The sequence below is a fragment of the Etheostoma cragini genome, chromosome 6, assembly GCF_013103735.1.
Source record: "Etheostoma cragini isolate CJK2018 chromosome 6, CSU_Ecrag_1.0, whole genome shotgun sequence".
Taxonomy (NCBI): Eukaryota; Metazoa; Chordata; class Actinopteri; order Perciformes; family Percidae; genus Etheostoma; species Etheostoma cragini.
The window spans coordinates 4,584,773-4,595,979 of record NC_048412.1 but is presented as its reverse complement, the minus strand read 5'-3'; the positions used below and the strand labels follow the sequence as shown (position 1 = coordinate 4,595,979).

Sequence of the window (11,207 nt, the reverse complement as noted above, 5' to 3'; positions counted from 1 at the left end):
GGGAGTTGAAGAAGGAAAGAGGAGAGATGGAAGTGCACATAATTAGATTAGCATTTTTGTTATTATTTTTGTTAAGGAAATATGCAAGTTTTTGCTTGAGGAGGGGGGATATTTTATGTTGTGTGTGTGTGTGTTTGTGTTTCCTTTGGGTTTAATAAAGTGGTTTATATTTCCTTTAGTTAAAACTCTTCAGTTGAATGAACAGCTTTGATATATCAAAACATAAATAACATATATAGTCACAAAATAAATGTACCTTTGGTAGTCAAATGTCTTAATACTATGTATATTTTTTGTTTTTCTAACGATTACGGAAATTTAACAGCATTTAAAAAATAAAACTTTATTAACTTTACAAAATATACTCATATACCATCCCACGTTGAAATGTAACTAAGTGCACAATTCCAGTTCTTCAAAGTAGTTCTTCAAAATTACACACGTGTAAAGTTGTTAGGATTCACTCCATCTCAACCAGCTCCAACATTAAAATGCTGCTTACACATTGCAGCCTATTAACAATCTATTAACCTCATTTGTAATAATAATAAATCAGACACAGGGGACATTTTTCAGCAGAACAAGTTCTTTTACTTTTGCTACTTTTAATAAATATTGTTGATAACACTAACTTTTTACAAGTGTGATTTTGAAAGCAGGACTTTAACTTGTAACCGAGCATTTTTGTGTCTTTATGTAATAACATGCTTATGTGGAGATATACATTAACTAATGTGAATAATCATATTGTATCTTCCATCACTACCATTAGTCCATCCTATTTGGCTTCTGCAATCACCTTTAAAAAATCACCTTTATTTTTTAGAAAATAACATACATTGTTCTCCTCAAAATTCTGTAACAAACACACACACACATTGAGCTCATGTTTAATTGGGAATATGGGGAGTTTGACTCAATAACTTATTTTAATACAATGCCCTGACAATCCAACAGCATTGCAAGGAAAAGACACGGCAGGCTATTAAAGCAGAGAAAGATGGAGATTGCGTGTTGCAATGTTTCCATGCCCTCTAATTCCCTCATCATCCTTGAGGTTTGTGAACTTTCCAAGCGGGCGAGACAGTGTAGATCTCCAAGGCCTTCTGGGTGCCAGTACATTGTTGCTCTCACACAGTATTGTGCTCTGAAATGAGATCACTGCTAAGGAATGTGAGGGTTTGGTCATTATCATAATGAGATGACAAGGAAAGCTCTGCAACATAAACTACAACCAAAACAAACAGTATGAAGGTATTTATAGCAAACAAATTGATTTTTAGGCTCTTTGAAAAGGTGACTATTTTCTTTCAACAACACAGGAAACTGGATTGCTGCTGGGATTGTTAAAACAAAAATGGGTCCTGAAGTGATCATATGGGATTAAAGGGAGCTTCATGACACTTCATGATCTGTAAAAAAGTTTGAATTCATTGTAGAAAGTTTTGAAGGGTGCAGATTTTAAAACCTACAAATAGCATGGGCACAGAATTATAACAAATTTAACTGACATTTGGATTTTATCCGGAAATTCAAAATTTCCATAAAAATAAATTGTTAATGGATAATAATGAGAGCCAACTCTAACAAATGTATTTTGGTCATGTTTATTTCCAAAGGTTTTTGCATTTACTAGTATAATTCTAATCACTTAATTTAAAAGTCTGGTATTTAAAATGATTATTAATGTGATGGAGTCACAAAAATTGATTTAATTGAATTCATTTAACAATTATGTCCGTGAATGGAGGATCAACTCTGCACCTGCATTTTGTCTTTTCATAATTTTGCCTGCCTTGAAAAAAACATTACTTTTCTATGTTAATCAAAGTTTGAATTTAGTTGAATGAATTCAGGATCATAAAATGCAAATTGGTGCAGCCTTTGGAGCCTCTTTGAAATGAATGTCCATATTCACCTCTGTGTAAAATGCGATTCCCAGTAGATTCCTAGTAACCATGGTGAGACGGACGATGGGAAGCAGCATTCCTTTAGGAAGCTCTCACCACAGAGAGTTGATTGTTTATTCAAGTTTAGGCCCGTTAAAGAATGGGACGGAGCTTTTGAATAGAGGAAGGAAGAGGAGATAAAGGGAAGAGTGGAGAAAGATGGAGAAAAAAGAGGGAAAAAAGAGGAAAAGTTTTAAGAGTTTTCTGAGAACGATTGGAAAAAATGATAGCTTGTGTGATTGAGGTGAACAAGAGAAGTTATAAGAGCCTGTGAGTAACTAAATATCAGAGCAGTCAGTTTTGGTTTCACATCAAGTCCCTTCACAGCTTGCCACCCTTAAGTAAAAAGCACATCTCCCTCTGCCAGCTCCTCACCATTGAACTCTCTGTGGCAGAATTCAAGTCCCCAGGCTGTGACAGCTGTGGGTCCTGAAGTGGCGTTTCCCAGAGAGCCGGCCAAACATTCCTCCCTGCTTTGTGACTTACAATGGGCACAATAACTTCAGCAACAGCACGGCATCAGCCGACGAGAGGAAGAGAAGTGGTGGCTTGTTTTCCGAGAGTGTCAGTTATCTGGCCGGCTATATATCTTGCTCTGTTTTTTTTCCTCTCTCTCTCTCACTGCCTTTCCTTTCCTTTCTCTCTCCACTTTCCCTTTTTGCTTTGACTGCTTTGCCTCACATTTGAGAAACATTATATGGTTTGAAATACAACTCTTTCGACTTTGTGATGTGCTTGGCAGCTCCGCTCACGGATTGTGTAGGAGCTTAATTTCCATCCACTCTCTACTTAAGTGCAGCAGCTCAATTCATATGGAGAGGATGTTAAGGTGTGCTCTGGGAGTTGAAAGAATACTACTAATGAGTGCTGACAAAGACTACCGCTGCAACAGCAGAACCTGCTCTAAAGAAAGAGACTTCAAACTGTTTCTCACTTGTTTACTGCTTTGACTGGCTGTTTGCCAGCGTGCTCACACATATCCTTAATCCCCCACCTCAGATCACATATCAAGCCAAAACATATTTTCTCACATTCTGACTGACTTTGAAATGTCACATCCATCTTATCAGTGTATAATGCATTATACTGTGTTCACAACACATAGGCACTGACACCTCATGAATATATAAAAGCCTTATTTTTCTTATCATCACTACTCTCTGTTTGTATGACCTGCTCTGACGACCCTCACGTCTCCATTTGGATATTCTGGCCTCGCCTCATAAAAACAACTTGGCCTTTTGTTCTGAATCCAGTCTTTATATCTGCAGCATGCTAATTTGTCTCTCTGTGACAGGGCTTTTAGAAAGCACGAGGCAGAGCGCTAGGCAATTTATTAGTCTAATTTAAAATGTCTGTCAGCAAAACGCTATGGGAGGCGATAACTGGCTCCATGATGACAGCGCTGTGAATGGAGAATGTCATGTTATAAAGTGGATACATACAGCCACTGTTTATTATACTAGGTTTTAGAATGTGACCTGAGGGAGGGGGCTTGTATATATACAAATTCATACAGATGTAAAAATACACACAAACCCACACACTATCTTTGTGAAATGATCACCGGGGAGAAAGAATTGCATCATCTACACCAAAATCAGTCAAGTAAATAGTTGTTGGATCAAACCCATGACCTTGGCATAATTAGCACCAACAGTGATTCACAAATCTAAATTGCCACAGTTTAGCTGCAAATTAGGAGAAAGCTAACACTGATCAGAAAGGCAGACAAATTTGGTGCCCAGTTAGCTTTTGTCAAAGGAAATAGATTGAATGCTAGGCATTGTACATGTGAGTTCTATTTGAGCCTGCTGAGAAGCCAACCTTTCAACTATCTCTAACTTTACATGGTTATGTGACATGCACACTCCAAGTGCATACACAATGCTAAATGAACTTGGCTGGCCAGTATGCGGGTCAAACCCATGACCTTGGCATTATTAGCACCACACTCCTTGCACCGTATGAGCCAATCAGCCCGCTTTTCAAGTGCTTCAAAAACAAAATGTCCAGAAACAAACAAGGCCAGATTGAGCAAAATTGGGCCAGTTCTGGATGGGCTACCTGGCTGTGGATGATTTTAGGGACTGCATGTTTTTGGCTTTGCTACAAAAGACATGGTAAGCAGAGCTATAGAGATTGAGACTTGTGTTGTGTTAATGGCTGATTTGTGCAAACAGAAGGTGGATATAGATGATCTTGGGTGTAGGGTTTGGCGGTTATAGTACCCCTAAAGTTTAGGCCTGTGCATTATTATTAATTATTATTAGCACCACACTCAAACCATCTGAGCTAACTGGCCTGCTTTTGATGACTTTTTAAAACAAGATTTGTGCCAGAAAACCAGGACAGACCATACATAACTGGAACAGTTTTGGATGGTCAATCAGATGTGACCACCTGCCAGCTTGGCATTTGTGGAAGGAAATTAGCTGAAAGGTAGGTTTCACATTTTTGGAATAAATATTTTAAAAACATTTTTAAATATGCTGAAATTTGGATCAACACTCAAACACCATTGTAGCAGAAAGTGATTGGTCGAAATCAAAAACAAACATGCTTCCACTTTGCTTTTTGAGTTAGACAGGAGCTTTTAACCACAAAAGGACAGAACCCTCAATCTTCTGATCCAAAGTCAGACGCCTTGTCCATTAGTATGAAAGGTTCTACAAAGTCTTTTCCTGGAACAATTTGCAACTATTTTGTAGTGAATTTACGAGAACATGCAAATATGTGACCCGTGATACTATGCATTTTCCAAATTAATTACCTCAGTCTCCTCTTTTTACTAGCTTGTAACTGCAAAAAGTGTTCTTACTGCACAGCAAATACTTTCCTTGCATTTTGCTTCCAAAATGCTGATCCTGTATAGAAAATAGTCCAATAATTGTGCAGATGGCATGACATGTCTCAGAAGATGGGCAATAACTCCTTCTAAAAATAAGTTTATTTTGAAGCCAACATAATAAGTATGCTGGATTTACATGTACTGTTTCATGTTTCTTTATATGAACAATACAAAGTGTTCAACTATACATCTGGTTCGTTCTGAGTCCAAGATTTTGTTTCCCTGGCTTTCAATGAGGATGCGTGAATCCTCTTGTTCAAGGGCAACATTGACTTTGTTTTGGATACACATAACAGAAGCCTCAAATTCCAAGAAATGCACAGTCAGTGTTGTGCTAGTCTCCAACTTGCCATCCACAAGCCCAGCAATGAAGACGTTCCAGTGTATTGATGGTAAAACACAATTATTTTACTCATTGTTTAGGCCAAATCTGTATAATAAAGCCATATTCATAATACAGCCTATCAAATGCATACAGGTGAATTCTGTCTGGAGCTAGATTTGTTTCTTTGTTACATGCGAGAAAATAAATGATCTGAGAGAAGAAAAAATTTTTTTATATCAATAGCAAAAGAAAATCTCTCTTTTTTAAACTCTCAACTATTTATTTTTTGCTATCAGTGTGAAAAAATATTCTCTCAAAAAAAAGTGTTTTTCTTCTTGCTCTCAAAACTTTGAGTCTTTGCTCTCGATTCAATTTTTTGCTCTCATCTCAGGATTTTTCTCTCGGTGTGAAAATAGTGTCATGGGCGGAGCCACGTTCCTAATGGCCTGTTGGGTGAGCACTGTCTTGTCTTGGGAGTCCATCTGAATCATTACATCATTGTCACCGTCATGGATAGATAGCTAGCAGCATGCCCACTTTTAAATAAATACCTTTAAAATATCTAAACACGTTTTAACAGTCAAACTGAAACACTGGCGGTGAGCTCCAGGTCCTTCAGGCGCAGATGGACCGTCATCAGTTGGGCTCGGCCAGCGTGGAAACATTGGTTCCACAGGAAAGGAGCCTGAAAGCTGAAGGCTTTGGCTCCCATTCTACTTTTTTCTACTCTTAGAACCGCAAGTAACTCTGAATTCTGGGAGCAACTTCTTAGGTACTATGAGCTCTTCAATGTATGATAGTGCTTAACCATTTAGAGCTTTGTAGGTCAGGAGAAGGATTTTAAATTCAATCCTGGAATTTTCAAGAAGCCAATGCAGAGAAGCTAGTTCAGGAGAAATACGATCTCTTTTCTTAGTTCTTGTCCGAACACACGCTCTGCAGCATTCTGGATCAGCTGGAAACTTTTAGGAACTTATTTGGGCAACCTGATAGTAAGAAATTATAGTAGTCCAGCCTGGAAGTAATAAATGGATGGACTAGTTTTTCAGCATTGTGTTGAGACAGGATGTTCCTAATTTTGGCAATGTTTAAAAGGTGAAATATTCTGTTCTTGAGGTTAATTTTAAATGGGCATTAAAGGATATATTCTGATCCAAATCAACTCCGAGATCTGACAGTAGTGCTGGAGGCCAAGGCAAAGCCATCCAGAGTAGCAATATCTGTAGATAACGAGGTTTGGAGGGGATTAGGGCCCGGCACAATAACTTTAGTTTTGTTTGAGTTTAAAATCAAAAAATTGTAGGTCATCCATGATTTTATATCTTCAATGCAGCACTAAGCTCTAGTAAAACAAGAACAGACACAAGTCCTTTGTCTGAAGCAGTCAGTTTTTACCAGTGCCATCTTTGTGCTATGATGCACTCTAAATCCTGACTGAAAGTCCTGAAATAAACTATTGCTATGTAGAAAATCACATAAGTAATTAGCAGCTACCTTCTCAAGGTTTTTGAAGAGAAAGAGAAGATAAGACAAAGGTTGACAAAGTTGGCTAAGGTTTTTTTTTAAGAAGAGGTTTTATCACAGTTATTTTAAATGACTGGGGTACATAACCTCTTAATAAAGACATAGTGATCATATCTAGTAATGAAGTGTTAACCATGGGTAATGCTTCTTCAAGCAGCCTTGTTGGGATGGGGCTTAAGAGACAGATGGATTAGCTCTAGAGACCTTTAACATTAATTGTTGTGGTCTATATGATAAAAGCAGGTTTTAAAGGTGAACCGTTAGATGTAGAAGGCAAAAGAGGATGAATCACATCTCTAATTGTTATAATTTTATCATCAAAGAAGTTCATAAAGTCATCGCTGCTCAGAGCTGTGGGAATAGATGGCTCAATAGAGCTGTGACTCGCTGTCAGCCTGGCTACAGTGTTAAAAAGAAACCTTGGGTTGTTCTTATTTTCTTCTATTATGATAGAAAAAATGATAAGTAACAGTTTCTTCTAATTTCTGAGGGCCTTCCCAATATTTTTTTCTGACTGTCTTGCCAATCTAAACGAGATTCTTCCAGTTTGGTGGAATGTTATTTACTTTCAAGTTTTTGCAAGGTTTGTTTTAATTTGCAAGTGGGAAAAAACATTGAGGGGACAGAGTCTAAAGTTGTCCGTAGGCAGGCCCTAAGACTGAGGCAGACAGACAGGGGTGCGTTAGCTGGCAAAATTACCATTAGTTTAGTCGTCTATCTATGCAGTTAAAGTTACTGATGAATTTGTGTGTTAGTCCAGAGTTATTAACCGTGGTCAGAAGGCACGAAAGTCCTTTTCCTCTTTGTTCCACTTACAGGTTGGAAGCGGAACTGTCCGTTACTTATTACCGTTACCCTTACCATTATTCTTATCGCTCATTCCAACAAGTTAATGAACCACTGAAATGATTTTGTAAACATTATTTTAAGGTACAAAAGAATCTTTGGTGTTGAAATTATTCATTATCAATAAATAATGTATCTGTTATTTAACTATGTTGCAAAGTGGGATGTAATCAATCCCAAACAATGCCATGTGGCAGAAAAAAAGTTCTATTACATTTATTGAGAACTTGTTTTTGAAAATACTTTGAACGTCAACAAGAAGTAACGTCACCCAAACGGCAACAAATATCGCTAAGAGCACCTTTAAGTGCATCTGCTACAAGCCTGCTCCCCCCCTCTGTTCTGCATTTTTATACTCGCTCAAGGATGCATCAATGCCGAGATGGTTGCCCTGCATGGGCTTCTGTGTTGGTTATCTGGCCAGCAGTGTGTACATGACAGTGCGTGTGTGTAAGTACACTGTATGCCAGTGTGTAGCTCCTCCTTTCCAGATGGTGGGTGGCAGGGCTGAGCTGGACCAGCTGGCTACCTTTACAGGGCACCATGGTGCCCTCTGACCCCCAGCCGGTAGGGGATCAGGGCCAATGGTGGCATGGCCATAAATCCACGGACACAGAACATGTGGAGGCATTCAGGAGGCAGACACATAACCTGCTGCCTGCCAGCACGCTGCCTCTCTCACTGCCCTCCTCCACCGCAGCGCCTTTGCTCTCTGTCAAGTGCAAATTGTTCCAATGGAAATAGAGAGAAACACTGTGATTTTGTTAAACAGGAGAGTGTAAAACAATAGAGTTCAGATTGCTGGATTCAGGTGCCGTTTTCTGGCAATTACCCATTTGTGGTTTATTTTTTCAGTCTAATGGTCCTCTAATGTTAAACTAATTACCATATTTTGTCCCCCACAGTGAAACCGCAAACTAATGAATGACTGGCATCCAATCCATAGTAGTACTCCAATATGTAACCCCCCCCCCCATGAGTGACTTCTATTTGTCAAATGTGTCACATTCAAAGCCAAGTCTCTGCTGACGGGATTTTGATGAAACTTATAATAATATTAATGATACTCTTCACAATTTCACTTTTTTCGCTAAATGCGTTTTTGTAAATTTTAGTGTGGTCTAGACCTGTTCTATCTGTAAAGTGTCTTGAGATAACTCTTTAAAAAAAAATATACTTAGAAATTATAAACAGTGACAAACAATTACAATCAATACACTGAGACTAGCAAAGCGTCCCAGGGCCAAATCACATAGAGAAGAAAGACGGGAAGGAGGGAGACAATCATTCAGAATCAAGGCATTGACAGTAACAGGCACAGTAACATAAAACAAGGCGAACATTTTGGATGCAATGTTGTTCCAGAACTTACCAACAGGTCAAGTCAAGTGACCTCAGATTCATACAGATTGGAATAAAATGTCTGAAAGTATTTATTTATGTCAACAAGGTCAGTTCTAATATTACCATCTGAAGATTTAATAGCGGTAGTATCTGCAAAATAATCACTGGATCTTAATCTAATAGCGAGAAGGTCTTGCTCTGTGAATTAGAAATTCAGACAACTGTTTCAGAGTGTAGTTAATGTCTTTCTTGACTAAGGATTGTCCTAAAGCTATTTGTTCAGTAAAATTAGTTTGCAACAATATATAGTATATATATTATATAATAGTATATTGCGGTGAATTTGGCTTCAAGGTTTTGTAATTGAAGTGATGTAGCTTTGTGCGCATTAGAGCAGAATAGTATGGTACTGTTCCTAATAAAACCTTTTATCACTTCCCACAATATCCTTGATCCTTATCTTCTACATGTAATGGTGTTGACATCATGGCCCAGGGAATGGCTGAGGTTATTTAGGGACACCAGCAATTTGCACTCTCTCTCTCTGGGACCGCAGAATCAGTGAGTGTATTTTGCCTTACGATAGATGTTGTTTTTATTCAAACTTCTACAGCATGTAACGTAGAGTGTGTAAGAAAAGTTGTTCAATTAGGAAGTGCATTTGTTTTCCTACAGTGCAGAAGACTGCAGTGACAGGAGACAGGAGTTGCTGTATATTGGATAAGCTCAAACTTGGAGCGTAGATAATGATTGTAAGCCATGAACCGGGAAATGTCTCAAATATAGTACAATGTAACTATGAGATGTTAAGTGTATTTTTTTTTCTTTTTTGTATTGATCACCACACATACTGAATGAAACCTAAATCACTTAAAGGTACAGCATACTGTCCGACCATCTTATGAACTACATTGTGCCCAAATTATGTTTGAAAGTTGTCTAATATTGTACTGATTTTTTGTAGGACTGTCTTCAAATGCAGTATTGACTTTCATTGTTTGAAGGATTTCTCGCACTTAAGAGAAACAGGCATTTGTTTTTCCAATTTGTTTTCTTTTTGTTCGTCTTATTTTGTTTAATGTAATTATTATTAAAGGGTAAAGTGCAATATCACTGATGGGCGCTGTGCCATTCTAAGGCTGCTTACATGCTCCGATTTAGCTTTCCGATTTGCCCTTGTTGCCTGTTAGTGTGGATTGAGGTGTTCTGTTATAATATATTTTTATAGTGTTCTTTTATTCTCTGCATGTAGTGAACAATTAATGTGTGCATTTTAAAGTGTGCAGTGGTATTTTGTTCTATTAGAGTTCATTGCTTTTTTTATTGTGTGTATAAGCATATTAATAGCCTTTAAATTATTCCTGTGCATTTTTGCCATTTATGATGATTGTGTCAATGCCATTGCACTTTCCCCTCTATTGTCGCTACTGTTTAGTTCCACGCTGGTGCTATTGGACTGTTCCTATTTTATATAATCTATGGAGACTTTGTGAATAAACTCAACATATATTTTGTAACTGGCCCCTCGTCCTAGTTTGTTCTGGACACTTACCTGTTTCCATCACTACATACAGAGCCAACATTAATGTCTGCAAATATCTGAAATTCTGCTATAAACTGGGTGGTGTAGGATTCATTTTTCAATAAGGAAGTTTTAAAGCGCCATTTAGCAGTATATTGAGACTGACGGTCTAGGGAGAGGCAAGGCAAGGCAAGGAAGCTCTATTTGTTTATCGCATTTCAGCAACAGGGCAAATCAAACTGCTTTACATAAAAACAATTAAAAGTTACCGTGCAGTACAAGAAATTAAACTTTAGCAGTTAAAAACAGTCAAAATTGTTATGGTTTGGGTGTTTTGTCTTGTCTCATTGAGGTAGCCTGTTTTCCTGTCTTCATTTCTTACCTTAGTTTTCTGTCTTGTCTTGAGATTGTGTTATTTTTGGTCTTGTCTTGTATATAATGTTTCATCCTGTTCATGTGTTTTTTCATGTCTTAGTCCTTGGTCACTCTCTTGTTGTAGTTTCTGTCTTGTGGTCTCTTGTGAATGTCTTGTACAGTTGAGAAAGTTTACACACCCAGGCTAAAGTTGATTAAAAAGAGGACTATAAAAACATCTTTTGGATATTGATCTCAATGTCTCAACTCAAAAAATGTAGGAAAATCCAGCCTTTTAAGGGCACCAATTTTCTTTGTGAATGAATAATGTATTGTAAATAAATACATATTCGTCCTTAAAACACAGGTGGCAAAGTGTACACACCCCAATGTTAAATTCCCATAGAGGCAGGCACATTTTCATTTTTAAAGGCCAGTTATTTTATGGATCAGGATACTATGCATCTTAATAAAGGTCCCTTGGCCTTTGGA

General features: G+C 37.8%; 1 long non-coding RNA gene across 1 annotated transcript in view; it reads left to right on the top strand.

Annotated features, from left to right (window-relative positions):
• Nucleotides 1-10,300, top strand: part of LOC117946853 — an 18,797-nt gene extending 8,497 nt beyond the window's left edge. Inside the window, exons 2-3 of the long non-coding RNA XR_004657110.1 lie at nucleotides 2,370-2,375; nucleotides 10,176-10,300. This is a non-coding gene — a long non-coding RNA (uncharacterized LOC117946853). The remainder of the gene's footprint in view (nucleotides 1-2,369; nucleotides 2,376-10,175) is intronic.
• The last annotated feature ends 907 nt before the right edge of the window (nucleotides 10,301-11,207 follow it).